The sequence below is a fragment of the Protopterus annectens genome, chromosome 3.part1, assembly GCF_019279795.1.
Source record: "Protopterus annectens isolate FY-2018-M chromosome 3.part1, PAN1.0, whole genome shotgun sequence".
NCBI classification, from domain to species: domain Eukaryota; kingdom Metazoa; phylum Chordata; order Ceratodontiformes; family Protopteridae; genus Protopterus; species Protopterus annectens.
Window position 1 is genome coordinate 24348243 of NC_056732.1, and position 20963 is coordinate 24369205.

Genomic DNA, 20963 nt, shown 5'->3' on the forward strand with positions numbered 1-20963 from the left:
GTGCCAGGTGGTGTAGTGGGGGGCGCCATGGAGCCTTTTTGCCTAGGGCACCAGTTGACCTAAGGCCGCTCCTGATAGCATACCACTATTTTGTCCTTAAACAGAAAAAAGAAAGAAAGTACAGTTGTGCAACTCCTACTTGCCTGTAAGAGTAAATGCTCAGATTTCACACTGCCTTAGTAGAATATGGGTTCTATGCCTGCACAAATCCACACTGGCAGGTTCAAGAGCTCAGAATTCTCTACTCTGAGCCCCTGTGACATGGGATTGGCTAAGCTCCTCCAATCTGGAAAACTAACCCCTGCCACAGCAAATCAGATGTTCAGGCTTTTAGTGCCAAGTAGGAAGAACCAAGAAGGAACAGAAGCACAAATGACCTGAAAGCAAACAAACTCATAGCCCCCCCCCCAAAAAAAACATATAACCAAACCCAACCAATACTACAACAAGTCTAGATATAATCAAACTATATGTAAAATAATGTGGATAGTGGGTAGGTGCTGCCACTAAAGCAGTGTGAAATTTAAACATACTATTACAGGTAAGTAGGACTAATGCAGCTGTACTTTGTTCATCATTCACACTGTCTCAGTTGCATATGAATAGATTCCCAAAGTTTACCCTACCCTGGGAGGAGGAAGGATAAAGTTCCATGAGTCCCCAGAGAACAATCCTCACAAAGCCTGCTGAGGAACTTGAAAAAGAATCCAGCTTGGAGTGTTTTGTAAAGCTAATCTATTAACAGAAGACCAGGCTGCTGCCTGTAGAATGCTTCTAGAGTTCACTCCTTTGCAATATGTGACAAAACAGGCTAAGACTCTGGTGAAGTGTGCCTTAACCTTGACTGGAACAGATTTACTACAGTGGGAGTAACAAAAAACAACAGCAGAGAACAATCAATGAGCAATCATATGCCTAGAGACAGGACGACCCTTCTAAGCTGCTGAATATGAAATAAACAGCTGTTTAAGGGCTTGAGTCAAGGTAAATTCAGAAACAACTTTTGGCATGAAAGTTGGATTAGTGCAAGAAACAGCCTTATCCTTGTGGGAAATCAGAGAAAGATGGCTCACCGTGAGAGTTTGTAGCTCACAAACTTGCCTTGCAGATGTCAGAGGAATAAGCAAAACAGTTTCACAAGTAATGAACTTTAAATCCACCTGATAGCCAAGTCCAAAAGGAGATAAGTTCAAATTTTCAAGAACAAAGTTGAGATCCCAAGGAGAAGGAACTTACTTTTGAGGGGATCTCAAGTGCAATACTCCTTTCCTAAACTGTTTGACACCAAGAGAGATGAACAGGGGGTATCCACTGATAGACAAGCTATGATGGTCACAATGACAGCTGCATAATATAAGCCTCTGCTGAGTGAAGTGAAGTTATGTACTCACCATAACATTCCATCTGTGGTGTCCATTTTCATTCTTCCTCAATAAATGGGTTCGGCTCTCCCTTGGCCACTTTCTAAAGATTCTAGGATCCAACTCTCGAGCTCCTCTCTTAACCATAATGCCCCTGAACACCGCAATACCTCAGATCAAGTCTGCTGCTATTATATGCCTTATAATCAGAAAATATAGTAACAATGCTATGACAGAAAAGTGGTATCTGAAAAATCAGGAACTATGATTTCTAACAACAATTACGTTAGGTCTCTCCCAAAGACATAGATAGGGGGAAGGAGGGAGGGAGGGAAGTTGAGGAAGAATGAAAATAGACAACACAGATGAAACGTTATGGTGAATACATAACTTCTTTATCTGATATTGTCATTTCCATTCCTTCCCCAAAGAATGGGACACAGTTCCCAGCTACCGTAACCTTGGGTGGCCCTCATGGAAGGATGTTCCGGAGAACTACAGAACCAAAGGCAGATCTATTTCTGGAGGTGATGCAAATGGTTAAGGTGTTTACCTTACAGACATACGGTGCAGGGTTTGATTCTCACATGGGATAAAGTACAGTTGTGTACACTTACCATAAATGTAGATGTTTGTGTGTAGTCACTGTTGCAGTCATCACATTTGGGTTATCTGCTTGCAGTAGCCCTCAGTCAGCCTGATTATCAAAGCCTTGGGTCCTGCTTCGGTTGCTGTCCCTTCTTCCATGACATCAGGTCGTCAGGGGTATAAAACATGTAGCCGACACCATTATATCAGTTTTTCTTGCCCCAGATGTCAGGTGCCCCCCTAATGGGAAGCAATTAGATCTATAAATATACAAGGTTATACCTCCAACACAAAAGCAAATACTCCAAAAAGCTTTTGAGCATAGTAAAGGAGAGTAGAGGTATAGCCAAAAGAAGTAAAAGATGCAGCCGACGCCATTTTTTACAGTTTTTCTTGCCCCAGATGTCAGGTGCCCCCCTATAGGAAGGCTAAAAAATGATGCCAATAAGTATGCATGCACAACAATAACATTTCCTTCATCTACAAGCAAATACACCACATAGGTTGTATAGGATAGAGAAGTACAGAAAAGTCCCAGCAAAGAAAGGGGGATGGTGGGAGGGTAACCTGGACTGCAACAGTGAATACACTAGAACATCTACATTTATGGTAGGTACACAACTGTGCTATGTTCTTCGTGTTTCACTGTTGCAGTCATTACACTTGGGTTGAATCCCAAAGCTGAGGTTGGGTGGCTGGGTCTAAATAGGATTAGGAGAGGCTATAAGGCCCTGCAGAACTGCAGTGGCAAAGCCTGCTCTAGATTTAGAGTAGAGAGGTAAATGGTAGTGCTTGGTAAGAGTGTGCACTGAACTCCAAGTTGCAGCCTCTAAAATGTCTTTGGTTGGTACTCCTCTGAGGAAGGCTGCTGAAGTGGCTTGCTGCTCTGGTAGAATATGGCCTAATGCCCTTAGGCACTGATTTGCCATGTTGTGAATAGCAGAAACGAATGCAGTGGCCTATCCATTTTGAAATAGTCTGCTTTGAGATAGCCTTTCCTTGTGATCTTGCAGCATATGCCACCAAAAATTGATCAGTCTTTCTGAAAGCTTTAGTTCTGTCCAAGTAGAAGCGTAGCTGTCTGTGTATGTCCAAAGAATGCAGGAGTCTCTCACCCTTATTCTGTGGGTTTGGATAAAAGGTGGGCAAATGAATTGTTTGGTTAAGGGCCACACTGGACACTACCTTAGGCATAAAAGTAGGGTTTGTCCTCAGAGAAAAGTACAGTTTTGTACCTACCATAAATGTAGATGTTCGAGGATCCACATTGCTGCAGTCCTAACAATTGGGGTAGTCCGCTGTCCCAGTCGGCCCGAATACCAAAGTATATGGCTGACGTCGGTCAAGGCGCATTAGTCTGACGTCAGGACGTCAGGGTACTAATGCGCATGACCGACGTCATATCCTCAGTCTTTTCTTGCCCCAGATGTCAGAAGACCCTAAAAAGACAAGGCCAAAACCAAAAACACCAAACACTCCTGCACCAAAAATATGTACAATATATACAAAATTACAAGAGTATAACCTCACCCACACAACCACCCCTAAACACAGAGGGAAGGAGGGAGGGTAAATTGGACTGCAGCAATGTGGATCCTCGAACATCTACATTTATGGTAGGTACAAAACTGTACTATGTTCTTCATTCCACATTGCTGCAGTCCTAACAATTGGGTAGAATCCCAAAGCAGAGGTAAGGGAGGCTGGCAAATCATAAAGAAGCAGGAGCTGTCAACATGCCTTGCAAAATAGCTGTGGCAAAACCAGCCCTAGATTTAGAGTAGAGAGGAAGGTGGTAATGCTTAGAGAAAGTATGCACTGAACTCCAAGTAGCTGCCTCCAAAATATCCTTAGTTGCCACCCCCCTTAGAAATGCTGTTGAAATGGCAGTAGCCCTAGTGGAATGAGGCCTAATCCCAGCTGGAATCTCCTTGCCATGATGGGAATAACAAAATGCAATGCAAAACCCAATCCACTTAGAAATAGTTTGTTTTGACACAGGCTTGCCCTGAGAACTCAAAGCAAAAGAAACAAACAACTGCTGAGACTGCCTAAAATCCTTAGTCCTGCTTAAATAATAACGCAACTGCCTGTGTACATCTAAAGTGTGCAAAATCTTTTCCCCTTATTTTGGGGATCTGCATAGAAAGTAGGCAAATGAATAGTTTGGTTTAAAGCCACACTAGAAACCATCTTAGGCATAAAAGAAGGATTAGTACGTAATGATATCCTATCCTTATGGAAAATCAAAAAAGGCTCTACCGCCATAAGGGCCTGCAATTCAGAAACCCTTTTTGCAGAAGTAATGGCCAACAAAAAAGCAGTCTTCCATGACAAGTATTTCAATTCAGCAGTAGCCGCAGGCTCAAAAGGTTGTAGAGTAAGTTTCTCCAACACAAAATTGAGATCCCAAGCAGGAGTAGGAGCTCTACGGGGGTCTTATATTCTTTGCCCCTCTAAGAAATTGCTTGAACAAAGGATGAAAACAATGGTGGGTCACAATCATAGTGAGCTGAAATTGCTGCAGCATGAATCTTAATGGAAGAGAAAGACAAACCTTTGTCCAATAACTCAGTAAGATATTGAAGAGCCACACTCAAATTAGGCTCAGAAATCTCCAAATTCTTTGCTGCACTCCAAAATAAAAATCTCTTCCATTTTTCTGCGTACACTTTCCTTGTACTAGGTCTTCTGGCTTCCATAATCACATTTAAAACTTGTTGAGGAAGTTGAGACCTGCTGTGTTTCAAAACAGAATATGCCAGGCTGTTAGATGAAGAGAGTGAAGCTTGACATTGAGCAGGTGACCGTCCCTTTGAGACAACAGGTGTGGAATCAAAGGTAAAGGCCATGGAGGCTTCCTTACCAGACTCCTCAGTAATGGGTACCAGTGTTGCCGAGGCCAATCTGGAGCTATTAAAATCATCCTTGGCTTGTCTTGTCTGACCTTTAGGAGCACCTTTGGGAGAAGAGGCAGAGGTGGAAAGGCATACACATGAAGATTTTTCCAACTGAAAGAAAGAGCATCCACTTTCCAAGCTGTGTGATGAAACCTCTTTGTGCAAAACTTTGGCAGCTGGTGGTTTAGTGGAGAAGCGAACAGATCTATGTCTGGAGTTCCCATGACACTGTCAATTTCCGAAATACATGAAGATCCAGTTTCCACTCGTGGGGATCCATGATTTGTCTGCTTAACATATCTGCTAAGGAGTTCTGTGCTCCCGGCAGAAACCTTGCCTGAAGAGTTAGTTGCAAGCTGAGCGCAGTCTCCCATAAAATCATTGCTTGCCTGCATAACGGGTAAGAATGTGTTCCCCCTTGTTTGTTGATGTACCACATGACAGTTGTTTTGTCTGTTAGAATCAACACCTGCCCTGGAAGAAGTAACTCCTTGAAAGCCATTAATGCAAAATGGACTGCTAACATCTCCTTCATGTTGATATGTAGATGCTGTAGTCTGGCAGGCCACTTGTCTTGTATCCACTTTCCATTTAGATGAGCTCCCCAAGCAATGTCTGAGGCATCTGTCGTTAGAATCTGACTCGCCTCTGGCCGGGTCACAGAGAGTCCCTTGTTTAGGTGACATTCCTGAGCCCACCACAAAAATTCCTGTTGAATGCAAGGTATTATTTGAATGACAGTGTCCAAATCCTGGCAGTGCTGTGTCCATACATTTTGAGATACCATTGCAGCTTCCTCATATGCAGTTTGGCATTGGGAAGCACCAGAATACAAGATGCCATGAACCCTAAGGCTTGAAGGACTGTCCTTGCAGTCAGCCTGGACTGAAGAGATAGTTGATGGAAGTAAATGGAAAGATTCTTTTGTTTGTCCGGGGTTAAAAGGCCATCTGGGCTGCTGTATTCAGTCTCACACCCAGAAAGCACATGTCTTGAGAGGGTACTAGACTGGACTTTATTTCGTTCACAGAATACCCTAGGCATCTTAGCACTGCTATCACATATTCCAAATGCTGTAAAAGGTCTTCCTTTTCTTGAGCCAGAATCAGGCAGTCGTCCAAGTAAGGATAGATTTGTATTCCTTTTAGCCTGAAGTAAGCTATCACTGGAGCCAGAACCTTTGTGAATACTCTGGGCAGTAGCTAAGCCAAGGGGCATTGCAGAGAACTGATAATGGGAATTTCCAGCTCGAAACGCAGGTACTTCCTGCAACTTAGTCTGATAGGCACATGAAGGTAAGCCTCCTTGAGATCTAAAGTTACCATCCAGTGATCTTTGCCCAGCAGAGGTAAAAGCTGTTGTAACGTCAACATTTTGAACTTGGGAATGTCCAGATAAGTGTTGAGGATAGATAAATCCAAAATTGGTCTCCACGTGTTCCCCTTCTTTGGTACTAGGAACAGGCGAGAATAAAATCCTAGGCCCCTTTTGGCACAGGAACCGGCTGAATGGCCCCTATTTGGAGTAACAGAGAAATTTGCTTGTGAGCCTCTTTTCTTTGTAGAGGAGGAATGTCTGGCATGCCTTTGAAAGGAGGCAAGGTATGGAAATAAAACCTGTAACCGTGGTGAATGATATCCAAAACCCATCTGTCTTGGGTAATTAAATCCCAATTTTCTTTGAAAAGAGCCAGCCTTCCTCCCAAAGGTGCTGCCAGGCGAGAATGTACTGGCAGCTGAAAAGGCAGGTCATTGGGTCTGTTTACGAAAGGACTGACCCCTGCCCTCACCAGAAGTCTGAGCAGGTGAACTCCTGTTCTAGGCCTAAAAGAACCTTGAGCTCTGCCCCTACCACGTCTAGACCTACCCCTAGACTGGGAATCATAAGCAGGATATGTCCATCCCTTAGTAGGCCAATTTCTACTAAACTTGGAGGCTGCACCTGCAAAAATCTTTAACAGTTTGCATAGACTTAGCCTTGTCCTCCATTTTCTTTAAAACTGCTTCCACAGGCGAACCAAACAACACGTCAGACTGTAATGGAGCATCCAAAATCCTTGTCTTAACATGCTCAGCTAAATTCTGATCCCTCAACCAGGCGTGCCTACGAAGAACAGAACCAGTGGCAGCCACCCTCGAGGAGGCCTGCACAGCATCAAAACCACATTGCAAGGAATGCTTACCCACCTGTTCAGACACATGAACCAAATCCTGCAACTCTTTACACTCAATACCTTCCGCCAGAGCATCCACCTTAGACTTCAATTGTGAAAGGAGATAATTTTGATATTTTAACATGTGAAACTGGCAATTCAACGCCCTCATGGCTAAAGTGGAAGAAGTATACACTTTCTTTCCCCATCTATCCAAAGCCCTTGCCTCTTTATCAGGAGGAACAGGATTTTTAACAACAGAAGCCTTAACACCTTTAGGCCCCTGAGAGACAGTTTCGGGTCTGCCCTAGGACTCTTAAAAGATACTTATGAGCTTCAGGCACCCTATAGTACCTATCTGGTTTAACTGGGGCAGGAGGCAAAGAATCAGGGTTCAGGGAAGCCTCTGCAAAAACATCTTCCACCACATTCAGAACAGGAGGTATAGCTAAAGGCCTATGCTGGGGTAAAAACAAGAATTCCCTAAGCCTCTTCCTGGAATCAGAGAAATCTTGACCTTCCCATTTAAAATGCTCCCTCATGGAATGAAGAGTCTCTGAAAATGAAAAATCCTCAGGAGGAGAAGCTGAAGGAGTAGAATCATCCACATCAGAATCAGAATAAGGAGGATACTCCTGCAAGTCTTCAGCCGAAGACTCAGAAGCCTCCGAACACTGCTCAAAACTCTCAAACTCAGGATCCACCCTAGGCCACTTATCAGGAGGGGGCATAGAACCTCTAATCATAGTAATCAAATCCTCTGCCATTTTAAGCATATGTTTCTTAGGCAAAGATCCTGAAGAGCTAGGAGAAACCCCCACTGAAGTTAAACCTGGCCTGCCTCTCAAAGAAGCCTTGGAAACAGAAGGGGAGGCTCTAACCACCTTAGGGAGAGAGGGAAGAACAGCCACCTGAGAAGCCCCTTCAGCCTGGCCTACCTCCTGAGAGGACACATCCTGTAACAGTAAAGTCTCTCCCTGAGACTCCATAGAAACTCCTGGCAGAACCTCCGGCTCCACAGAGTTTTCTAAAGAACCGACGTCCGGGACTGTCGGTTCTTCCAATCTAGGCTTTGCTGCTTTGTCCTTGCGCTTTTGACGAAGCGGGCGCCGGAGCATCCGACGGCATTTTATAATTACAACGCTTCCCAAAACTAACCTGGCACAGTCTAACCTTCTCTTAATAGTGCGTTTGTTAAATCTAGCACAAGAGCGGCATCCAACAACGACGTGCTAAGGCCCTAAACAAGGTATACACAAGGTATGGTAATCCCTATGAGGTATCTGTTTCCCACAAGAAATACAGTTATTCACTTTTTCTGACATCCGGTTAAATACTGAGGCAAGAAAAAACCAAAATATTCCCCAACGGGGTACTTAGCCAACTTTGATTCGGTCTGAAACTCCGACTTCAGAAAATTTCAGAACGCCAACCTGCACTCGCAAAACTGCTTCTGCATCGGACCATGCGGCAAAAAAGACTGAGGATATGACGTCGGTCATGCGCATTAGTACCCTGACGTCCTGACGTCAGACTAATGCGCCTTGACCGACGTCAGCCATATACTTTGGTATTCGGGCCGACTGGGACAGCGGACTACCCCAATTGTTAGGACTGCAGCAATGTGGAATGAAGAACATCCCTGTCTTGATGAAAAATGATAAAAGGCTCCACAGCCATGAGTGCCTGTAACTCTGAGACTTGTCTTGCAGAGGTTATTGCTAGGAGCAGAGCTGTTTTCCATGATAAGAACTTTACTTCAGCTGTGTTGGCTGGCTTAAAAGGTGGCAGTGTTAGTTTTTCCAAGACATAATTGAGATCCCATGCAGGTATTGGTGCTCTCCTTGGGGGTCTTATGTTTTTGGCCCCTCTGAGGTACTGTCTTAGCAACGGATGTGAAAAAATAGGTGGTTCTCTATTGTAATGAGCTGAAATGGCAGAGGCATGGATTTTAATTGATGAAAAAGATAGGCCTTTGTCCAGCATCTCAGTTAGATATTGTAAAATCTGAGGAATATTTGGTACAATCGTGTCAATTCCTTGTGCCTGGTTCCAGGCACAGAATCTCTTCCATTTTTCCTGCATAAGATTTTCTGGAACTGGGCCTCCTGGACTCCAAAATAACATCCATCACTGCTTTAGAGAGAGTTGTGTTATGAATGGCTACATTATCTGCCATGCTGCCAGATTTAGGGTTCTGAGTTGGCTGTGCCAAATCTGACTGTTTCATTGAGTCAGTAAATGAGGAATCAGAGGTAATGTCCAGGCTGGGCCTTGAGACAAGCTCTTTAGGACTGGATACCAGTGCTGGCGGGGCCAGTCTGGGGCAATAAGAATAATTTCTGGCTTCCCTTGTCTGACCTTTAGGAGTACCTTGGGGAGGAGAGGCAGAGGAGGAAAGGCATACACTGTAAGGTTTTTCCAGCTGAATGATAGAGCATCCACTTTCCATGCTTGCTTGTGATAAGTTCTTGTGCAGAATCTTTGTAGCTGGCAGTTGTGTGGGGAGGCAAATAGATCAATGTCTGGGCATCCCCATTTCTTTGTTATCATGCTGAAGACTTGTGGATCCAGTTGCCACTCGTGGGGATCCGTGAGGTTTCTGCTTAGCTCGTCTGCCAGAGTATTTTTCTTTCCTGGCAGGAATTGTGCTTGCAGGTGTACTTGGTAACTCAATGCTGTGTCCCACAAAATCATGGCTTGTCTGCAGAGGGGGTAGGAATGTGTGCTTCCTTGCTTGTTTATGTACCACATGACTGTAGTATTGTCAATCTTTATCAGAAGTTGTCCTGGAAGAAGTAGATCCTTGAAAGCTGTTAGGGCATTCTGAACAGCCAGCATCTCTTTTTGATTGATATGAAGATGCATTTGGCTTGTGGACCACGTGCCCTGAATACATTTTCCTGCCATGTGTGCCCCCCAGGCATAGTCTGATGCATCTGTTGTTATTGACTGCCTAGCTGTGGATAGGGTGAATGGCTGTCCCTTGTTGTGGTGACAGGCCTGTGCCCACCATCGAAATTCCTGTTGCAGGCATGGAATGAGGGTTATTAATGTTTCTAGGCTGTGGCAATGTTGAGTCCAAACACTTTTTAGATACCATTGTAGTTTCCTCATATGCAGTCTGGCATATGGAATTAGAAAAATGCAGGATGCCATGAAGCCCAAAGCCTGAAGAATTTTTCTTGCAGATAACTGGGTCTTTGTTGCCAACATTTTGAAGTAAGAAGTCAGTTGCCTTTGTTTGTCTGTCGTGAGATAAGCCATCTGGGCAGCTGTATTTAAGCTTGCACACAGGAATATTATCTCTTGAGAGGGTACTAGTTTTTATTTCTTTTCGTTTACTGTGTACCCTAGGCAATTTAGCAATCTTTTTACAAACGCCAGATGTTTCAGTAGAATGTCCTTGTTTTCTGCTTGAATAAGGCAGTCGTCCAAGTAGGGATATATTTGAATTCCTCTTTGTCTGCAGAAAGCAATTACTGGTGCCAGGCATTTTGTGAAGACCCTGGGCGGAGTAGATAAGCCAAAGGGCAGCGCAGAGAATTGGTAGTGCATTGAGCTAGCTAAGAATCTGAGGTATCTTCTGCAAGATTGTCTGATTGGAACATGCAGGTATGCCTCCTTTAGGTCCAAAGTTATGAGCCAAGCCTTGTTGCCAAGCATGGGCAGACATTGCTGCAGAGTTAACATTTTCAATTTTGGAACTTCCAGAAAAGTGTTTAGAATAGACAGGTCCAGTATTGGTCTCCAGGCTTTGTCCTTTCTGGGTACCAAGAAGAGTCTTGAGTAAAATCCTTGTCCCTGCTCCTGAAGTGGACTTGCTGAATGACCCCCATTGTCCATGAGGGAAGAAACTTGCTTTTGTGCCTCTACCCATTGATTGTGTGGCAGGTCTAGCATGCCTCTTGCCTTTGGCAGGGTGTGAAAGTGGAACCTGTAGCCTTGAGACACTATATTCAAGACCCATCTGTCCTGGGTAATCATAGGTTCATAGATAGATTCATAGATTAGTACTAAACTAACTGCCCTTATGAGCCTTTTTAAGCCTAGCCAATTATCCCATGTGAGACTCAAACCCTGCACCTTGTGTTTGTAAGGCAAACACCTTAACCATTAGGCCACCCTCCCAACCCAATGTGCCAGTTTTGTTGAAAAAGTGCTAGTTTTCCCCTAAGGGAGCTTCCAAAAGGTAAGTGCTTGGAAGGGGTAGAGGAAAGTTATTGTGACTGTTTCCTATAAGGTTGAGATTTGTCTTCTCCACTTTTGGAGGTAGAAGCACCCCATTGTTTAGGCCTGTATGAGCCTTGGGGCTGGGCTCTGCCTCTAGGGCGTCTGTATCTGCCTCTTTGTGGCCTGTCTGATACTGGAAAGGACCAATTTTTTGAAGGCCAGTTTCTGCTAAATCTGGGTGGCTGTACCTGTAAGAAATCTTTAACTGTTTGCATAGATTTCGCTTTATCCTCCATTTTCTTCAACACCTCTTCTGCCTTAACACCAAAACAAAGTATCATGCTGTAATGGAGCATCTAATAATTTTGCTTTAACATGATCAGGCAGATTCTGTTCCTTTAACCAAGCATGCCTTTTAATCACAGAACCCATCACAGCGGCCCTACAAGAGGCCTCCAAAGAATCAAAACCACATTGCAAAGTATGCTTTCCCACTTGTTCTGCTGCATGCAATAAATCCTGCATTTCCTTGTTGTCTGGACATTCAAGAATTAGTCAACATTTTTTGTTTTAATAGTGACATTAAGTATTGCTGATATTTAAGCATATGAAATTGACAATTTAAGGCCCTTAGGCCAAAGTAACTGAAGTGTAAACTTTTTCCCCCCATCTGTCCAGTGCCCTAGAATCTCTATCAGAGGGGACAGGGTTTTTAGCAGTGGAAGCCTTGACACCCTTAGGACCCTGGGAAATGGTTTCTGGGTCAGCTGCAGGGTTTTTTTATAAAAATTTATGGGAATCTGGAACCCTGTAGTATCTGTCTGGCTTAACTGGTGCAGGAGGTATAGAGTCTGGAGACAGGCCGGACTCTGAAAAAACATCATCCACAATGTCCAGAACAGGGGGAATAGCAAGGGGCCTGTGCTGTGGAAGTAAAAGAAAATCTCTGAGCCTTTTCTTAGAGTCCGAGTAATCCTGGCTCTCCCAATGAAAATGCTCCCTCATGGTATGCAGGGTTTCCCCAAAAGAGTAATCTTGAGGAGGAGAAGCTGAAGGAATAGATTCTTCAGCATCAGAATCCTCATAGGGAGGAACACAGTATTCTACATCAGAGGAGGAATCAGAGGAAATGGAAACCTGATCTGAACATTCACATTCAGTCTCTTGCCTAGGCCTCTTATCAGGAGGGGGATGGGAACCCCTGATCAAAGAAATAAGGTCTTCGGCCATTTTGAGCATTTGTTTTTTAGGCACGAAAGTTTGTCCTGGAGAATGCTGTACTTGTTTCTTTGTCTTTAGAGCTGCTTTAGTCTTTGGCTTTGAAGCTGAAGATGGCTTTACATATAACTGTGCTGGTCTGAAAACACCCTCAGAAGCCGATGCCTGCACAGCGGATCCGGACCCATCTGAGGGGACTATTTCCGAGGATCCAATACCTTGAGTTTCCATAGGCCCAGTCGGCTCCACGTGGGAGTCGGAAGCGGCCTGCGGCTCTGAGGTAGCGGGTGTCAGGGGCTGCGAAAGTGCCTCACTGAGAACCGGCGAACCGACTAGCTTAGCAGAAGCCTCATCGTCGGTTTTGGACCTCGGATGCCTGTCCTTGTCTTTATCCTTGCATTTTTTTAGAAACTCCAGTCATCGGTTGTTCCGACGGCATAGCATAATTAAATCTTCGGCCGAATTAATGAAAGGCAAAATCGTACCGACGCTTGATAGTGCGTTGGTTAAATCTAGCACAAAACCGACAACAAGCAACGTCGTGGTCTGGGTCTAGGCAAGGTATACAGTAAGAATGAAAATCCTTATGAGGTATTTGCTTCCCACAAGAAATACAGTTATTAACTTTTTCTGACATCGGTCTGGAGCAAGAAAAAAGTTTCCCCAACGGGGTACTTAGCTTTAATGAAGACTTCGGATCTGAAATTCGATTCTGAAAATCTCAGGAGTCGGCCAACCAGCACTTGCGAACTGCTTTTGCTTCGGGCACCGCGCGGCAAGAAAGACTGGAGAAAACGGCGTCGGCTGCATCTTTTATACCACTGGCGCATTGACGTCAGGGAGGAGGCGACAGCAACCGACGCTGGACCTAGACTTTGGAATTCTGGCCGACTGCGGGTAGCCTGCCAGCAGGATAATCCAAGTGTAATGACTGCAACAGTGAAACACGATAAACATCTATACTATGTTCTTCGTGTTTCACTGTTGCAGTCATCACATTTGGGTAGCTTCCCAAAGCTAAGGATGGGAGGAGGAATTTAGATAGCATTAGGACCAGCTATAAGACCTTGCAAGACTGCAGTGGCAAAGCCAGCTCTGGATTTAGAGAAAAATTGGCAGATGGTAATGCTTGGTGAAAGTATGTACAGAACTCCAGGTATCAGATTCTAGGATGTCCCTAGTAGGGACGCCTCTGAGAAAGGCTGTAGAGGTAGATGCAGCCCTGGTTGAGTGGGGTCTGATCCCCTGTGGGATAGGTTTTCCATGGTGCTTGTAGCAGAAATGAATGCAATGGCCTAGACATTTGGAAATGGTTTGCTTTCAAATAGCCTTCCCCTCAACCCTGCAGCAAATGCCACCAGCAGTTGGTCAGGTTTCCTTTGAGGTTTAGTCCTGTCCGAGTAGAATCTAAGTTGTCTGTGCATATCTAAGGAGTGCAGTTCTGTGGGTTAGGAAAGAAGGTTGCCAAATGAATGGACTGATTAAGGGCCACACTGGATACCACCTTGGGCATGAAGGAGGGACTGGTCCTGAGGGACGCCCTGTCCGCATGAAAGATGATGAAAGGCTCCACTGCCATGAGGGCCTGTAATTCAGATACCCTTCTTGCTGAAGTGATTGCTAAAAGGAAAGCTGTTATCCAAGAAAGGAATTTTAAGTCTGCAGTAGCAGCTGGCTCGAAAGGAGGAAGAGTGAGTTTCTCCAATACAAAGTTAAAGGTCCCAGGCTACAGTTGGAGCTCTCCTGGGTGGTTGCAAATTTTTGGCCCCTCTGAGGAACTGCTTGAGCAGTGGATGAGAGAAGAGGGGAGGTTCTGTGTTATAATGAGCTGAAATGGCTGAGGTGTGAATTTTGATGGAGGAGAAAGACAGGCCCTTGTGAAGCATCTCAGTTAAGTATTGTAAAATCTGAGGTAAATTGGGCACTGCTGTGCTCATCCCTTGAGATTGGTTCCAGGCACCGAATCTTTTCCATTTTTCAGCATAAGATTTTCTAGTACTAGGCCTCCTTGCCTCTAAAATGATATCCATCACTGGTTTACTGAGTGATGGTAAAGGAGAGATTAGGTAATTAGCCAGGCTGCTAGGTTCAGTGTTTGAAGCTGAGGGTGCAGAATCTGGTTCTCCTGCAGAGACAATAGGGTAAGAGTCTGAGGCAGGTGCCATGGGGCCAAAAGTGACACACTGTGCAAGAGGGGGTACCAGTGTTGGTGTGGCCAGTCTGGTGCAATCAAAATTGTCCTTAAATTGTCTTGTTTGATCTTTAGTAGTACTTTGGGGAGCAGAGGCAGAGGAGGAAAGGCATAAACTGATAGGTTTTTCCAGCTGAAGGACAGAGCATCCACTTTCCAAACTTGTTTGTGGGGAGTCCTTCTGCAAAATTTGTCCAACTGATAGTTCTGGGGGGAGGCAAACAGGTCTATATCTGGGCACCCCATTTGCTTGTCAACATGTTGAAAATCCTTGGTTCCAGTTTCCACTCGTGTGGGTCCATGAGGTTTCTACTTAGTTCGTCTGCCAGTGTATTTAGTTTTCCTGGCAGGAATTGAGCTTGTAGATGCACTTGGCAGCTCAGGGCTGTGTTCCACAATGCCATGGCTAGTCTGCAAAGGGGGTAAGAATGTGTACCCCCCCCATCTTGTTTATGTACCGCATAACAGTGGTGTTGTCCATCTTTACCATTAATTGTCCTGGAAAAAATGGTCCTTGAAGGCTGTCAGAGCATTCTGTACAGGTAACATTTCTTTTGATTGATATGCAGGTGCATTTCACTTGGGTTCCATTTGCCTTGAATGCACTTCCCTGTTGGTGAGGCCCCCATGCATAGTCTGATGCGTCTGTTGTTAGGGTTTGGGCAGCAGGGGGTAGTGTGAATGGTAGTCCCTTGTTTTGGTGGCAGGCCTCTGCCCACCAAAGGAACTCTAGGAGTAGGCAAGGTATGATAGGAATCATTGCTTCTAGATCCTGAGAATGTTGACACCATAGGCTTTTTAGATACCATTGTTGTTTCCTCTTATGCAGTCTTGCATATGGAATTAGAAGAATGTAGGAGGCCATGAACCCCAAAGGCTTGCAGTATTTGCCTTGCAGATAGCAGGGTTTTTGTGGCCACTTGTTTGAAGTAGGTTGTCAAATGAATTTGTTTCTCTAGCATGAGAAAAGCCATCTGGGAAGTTGTATTCAAGCTTGCTCCCAGGAATATAATTTGTTGACAGGGTACCAGGTGTGATTTCTTTTCGTTTATGGTGTACCCCAGACAAGTTAGCACCCTTTGTACAAAGGCCAGATGATCAAAAGTATGTCCTGGCTTTCTGCCGGAATTAGACAATCGTCCAGGTATGGATACATTTGAATATTTCTTTGCCCGCAAAATGCAATGACTGGAGCTAAGCACTTTGTGAATACCCTGGGTGCAGCAGATAAGCCAAAGGGCAGTGCAGAGAATTGATAGTGCGTGTAGCATGCTTTGAAGCGTACGTATCTTCTGCACAATTCTCTGATTAGGATGTGCAGGTATGCTTCCTTTAAATCTAGTGTTGCCAACCAGGCGTCTTTGCCTAGCATAAGGAGCAACTGGTGAAGAGTCAGCATCATGAATTTTGGAATCACCAAAAAGGTGTTTAGAGTAGACAGGTCCAGGACAGGACGCCATGAATTGTCTTTTCTGGGTACCAGGAAAAGTCTTGAGTAGAAACCTTGTCCCTTTTCCTCTTCTGGTACCAAATGAATAGCCCCCATGCTTAAGAGAGAAAGTACTTGCTTTTGGGCCTCTGCCCACTGATTTGGGGGTAGATCTGGCCATCCGCTTGGTGTTGGTAATATGTGGAAGCGAAATCTGTATCCCTGGGACACTATATTTAAAACCCATTTGTCCTGGGTAATGAGTTCCCAATTATTTGCATGAAGAGCAATCTTTCCCCCCAAAGGGATGTCAGTTGAGAAGTGCTTGGAAGTTTTAAAAAGAAGTCACTGAGACAGTTTACCATAGGGGGGAGTTTTATTGTGGTCATTGCAGCTCATGTTGTCAGGTAAACAAGCTCAAACAATTTACTAGTGCCAATACTAGTAAAGTCTATGATGTACGTATATTTGGCAATTGTTCATCCACTTGGGTGATTTATTTAGCCACATGCCATTGTAATGCATTTTATGTGGGCAAAACTTCTCGCCCACTCAGAACCAGGATTAGTGAACATAGAAGTGAAATACGTAACAAAAAAACCACTAATGCTCTATACCAACATTCTACTAAACATACAACAGCCAATTTTATGTTTATGATCATTGACAAGGTTATGGGAAACAGGCATAACCAATTGGGTTGGCAAAGCATACTCAGCCACAAAGAAAAATATTGGACTATCCATTTAGGAGCACTAATCCCACCTGGCCTTAATGAACATCTAGGATAATCAGAATATGCATGGTTCACATATATTTTTTGTTTTTTATGGCTAAGGGTATTATACTGTTATTACAGGAACATACCAGTTGGATGGTCTTCTTTGGTATTATATGACCACTAATTGAGATAGATAACAATTCATCTTTTGTTGTGATTGACCTGAACATGTCCTTGAACATGAACTATACTGTGATGACTATATATACAATTATTGTTTGTAATAAATTACATCCAGTATTAGATGTAATTACAGATTTGGGACAGAGATTGATTGGGTAAATTATACCGGATCATTTCACATTTGAACTCTGTCCCCAAAAATTTGTGGTATAGTTGACATTGTATGATTTATTTGATAACATAACATATGTATGCTAAAAACATGATTTATTACTAATCGCAGGTCATCACACAACTTACAAGATTTATTACTGGCTGTGTGTTATTCTGAGTTAGGCAATATATAGATCTGGCTAAGGCCTTCGATACAATACCCCACTCGGGTATCATTGAAAAACTCATCAGCGTAAATATTAACCCATACATCACAAGATGGGTTGCAAACTGGCTGAGTGACAGAACCCACAGGGTCAGAGTTGCTGGTGCCATGTCAGACTCAAAGCCTGTCACAAGTGGTGTCCCACAGGGCTCAGTCCTGGGCCCACTCTTGTTTGGCATCTACTTTTCTGAAGTACAAGCAAACACAGGAGGGTTATGGCTGACAAAGTTTGCAGATGACTGCAAACTGGGCGCCATAGTAGAAAACACATCTGACACAGATATCCTTCAGAAGGGTCTCACAGAAGCGGATAACTGGTGCCAGAGCCACGGCCTAAAGTTAAATGCCAAAAAATGCATAGTCATACCCTTTGGGAAAAACAAGGTTACCCCTAGCTACCAAATAGGAGGCAATCCACTGAGCACAGAAGAAGTTATCAGGGACCTGGGGACCCAGGTTGATAGTAGTCTGTCATTCGACACCCATGTAGCTAAAGTAGTTAGGAAGACCTTCTACATTGCCCACCTTATCATGAAGGGATTCTCATCTAGATCAAGGGAGGTTATAGTCTCCCTTTACTCATCACTCATCAGACCAATGATTGAGTACAATGCCCCATTTGGAATGTATCTGACCCGACACTTGCAGCAGCTGGAGAGGCCACAAAGTTCCTCACCAAAAGGATAAAGGGTCTCAAAAATCTATCCTATGCTGCCCGACTGAAAGAACTCCAGCTCTATTCAGTCGCTTACCGCCTGCTCAGAGGTGACCTTTGCCTAACATACAAGGCCATGTCAAACCCAGATTTGATGAATATGCTTCACCTCAAAAAATCTAGATCCATCAGAGCCACAAGGGCGGGAGACTTAAACCTCGACACGGCTATTAATAGGACGTGCTGGAGGGATAGATTCATCACCCAAAGACTCCCTATGCTGTGGAACAGAATCCCGGTACATGTGAGGCAGAGCACCTCGCTGGCCTTGTTCAAGAGAAATCTTGACCAATGGATGGGAGATCGCAGATATACCCCAGGGATTACCTCAGTGTCACTGCTCGACAGAGGCACAGCAAAATAATGGGTATAGTTCCCCATACTAAAGGGGTGGCGTAAGCCACAAAACAATGGGCTAGGCTTGTAAATGCCCTCGGGCAGATAGCCTAGTATGAACCTATGAACCTATGAACCTATATTACATACATTGTTTAGAAGTAGGACACTGTTTTGACATTCTCTAATTTATATGCATGTCAATTGACAATGTTCCCATTTTTGGTACTATACTGAATATATATATTCATTTATATTTCATTGAAACAGTTTGGTTATCAGGATGCATCAAAACTTTTCATGACTAATTATGTATGCACATAAATTATGTGCCTTGATTTTTGATTGGTCTTGCCTCTTTTATAAGCATCCTTGCTTATCAGGGAATTGTTACTTTATTTTTTCCTCCTCACTGAAGAAGGTTTTTCCGAAACTAGTATGAGGATCGAGCTGTAACTTCAGTGCTTTTGTGCACTAGTCTATTTACAATAAATATTTAGACTTGGAACTTTTGGTGCTGGCTTTGGCGTTTTTTTCATGTTGGGTTGGCCGTGCACAGCCGTACTTGCGAGGTAGAGTGTTTCTTCCTTTGGGAGTTTTATTACTCTCACAATTGGAAGTGGAGGCCCCCCACTGCTTAGTCCTGTGCGTACCCTGGGACTGAAGCCTGGGACCTCTGCTGGATCTGGGTTTGGACTGAGAAGGTCTGGAAGAGGCAGGAAAGGACCAATACTTGGAAGGCCAATGCCTACTAAACCTTGGAGGTTGTACTTGCAAAAATTCTTTAACAGTTTGCATAGATTTAGCTTTTTCCTCCATCTTTATAAGAACTTTTTCTGCCTTGTTGCCAAACAGGCAGTCCTGGTTTAAGGGAGCATCCAGTAATTTCGCTTTAACATGATCTGGCAAGCATTGCTCCTTGAGCCAAGCATGCCTTCTAAGTACAGACCCAGTTACAGCAGCCCTGCAAGATGCCTTTAGTGAATCAAAACCACATTGCAAAGTATGTTTTCCAACTTGTTCAGCTGAATGCAGTAAACCCTGTAAATCCTTATTTTCAGCACAATCAGGAATCAACATAATTTTCTGTTTAAGCAATCCAATAATATGCTGTTGATACTTTAACATATGAAACTGGCAGTTTAAGGCCCTAATGGCCAAAGTTGCAGAAGTGTATACCTTCTTACCCCACCCTGGAGTCTCTATCAGAGGGGGTAGGATTTTTGGCAGTAGACGCTTTAATGCCCTTGGGTCCCTGTGAAATGGTCACAGGATCCGCAGTAGAATTTTTTAAAAAGGAACGTGTGAGAGTCAGGGACTCTTTAATATCTAACAGGTTTTCTGGGAGCAGGAGGTAAAGAGTCAGGGGACAAGCTAGATTCCAAAAAGGCATCATCAACAATGTCTAGTACAGGAGGTATGGCTAAAGGCCTGTGCTGGGGCAGGAATAAGAAATCCCTAAGCCTCTTTTTAGAATCAGAGAAATCATGACTTTCCCAACGAAAATACTCCCTGAAAGTATGCAAGGTTTCACCAAAAGAGAAATCCTGTGGGGGGGGAGCAGAGGGAATAGAGTCCTCGGCATCAAAATCCTCAGAGGTAGATAAGGGTAAATCTTGGTCATCAGAGGAAACAGAAAATTCAGAATCCTGGTCAGAAGTATCAAAAGCAAACTCAGTCCTAGGTCTCTTAGAGGGGGGAGGCTGGCTTCCCCTGATTAAAGTAATAAGGTCTTCAGCCATTCTTATCATTTGTTTTTAGGCATAGAGGCCTGACCACGCGGTTTGGGTATCAGTTTTCTAGGCATGGTTCGAGTTTTAGGCCTTGAAGAAGAAGATGGTGTCGGTTTAATATGCAAGTCAGTAGGCCTGAATACACCCTCAGAAGCCTGTGCCTGCACAGCGGATCTGGACCCATCCAAGGGTAGAGACATCTGCAGGTTCCACAGTTGAAGCATCTTGTGGCATACCAGACTCCGAATGGGTCTGAAGTAGCGGGTATCAGGGGCTGCGAAAGCGCCTCACTGAGTACCGGCGAACTGGCGACTGGCTTAGGAGAAGTGTCGTCAGCAGCTTTGGACCTAGGCAGCCTGTCAATGTCTTTATCTTTGCATTTTTTCGGAATGTCGGTAGTTGGATGGCTTACCGAAGACATATCAGGTTAATTGAACCGAGCACCAAAATATTTAGAAGTGAAAATATACCGATGACAGACAGTTCGTGGTTTAAATAAGGCACAAAACCAACAGCGAGGTACGTCGTGGTCAGGGCCTAGGCATGGAATACAGTACGAATGAAAATCTTTATGAGGTATTTTCTATCCACAGGTAATGCAATTATTTACTTTTACTGACATCGGTTTAGAGCAAGAAAAGGTTTCCCCAAAGGGGTACTTAGCTTTTAGTTGAAGACTTCGGTTCTGAAACTCGAAAATGAAAATTTCAGGAGTCGGCCGACTGGCACTTGCGAACTGCTTCTGCTTCGGGCACCGTACTGCAAGAAAGACTGATGTAATGGTGTCGGCTGCATGTTTTATATCCCTGACAACCTGACATGATGGAAGAAGGGACAGAAACCGACGCAGGACCCAAGACGTTGTTAATCAGGCCGACTGAAGG

The 20963-nt window shown here is 44.2% G+C and overlaps 1 protein-coding gene across 1 annotated transcript in view; it reads right to left on the reverse strand.

Annotated features, from left to right (window-relative positions):
- The window catches only part of LAMA1 (laminin subunit alpha 1), a 3417884-nt gene that overhangs the window by 354145 nt on the left and 3042776 nt on the right, over positions 1-20963 (reverse strand). The window lies entirely within an intron of this gene.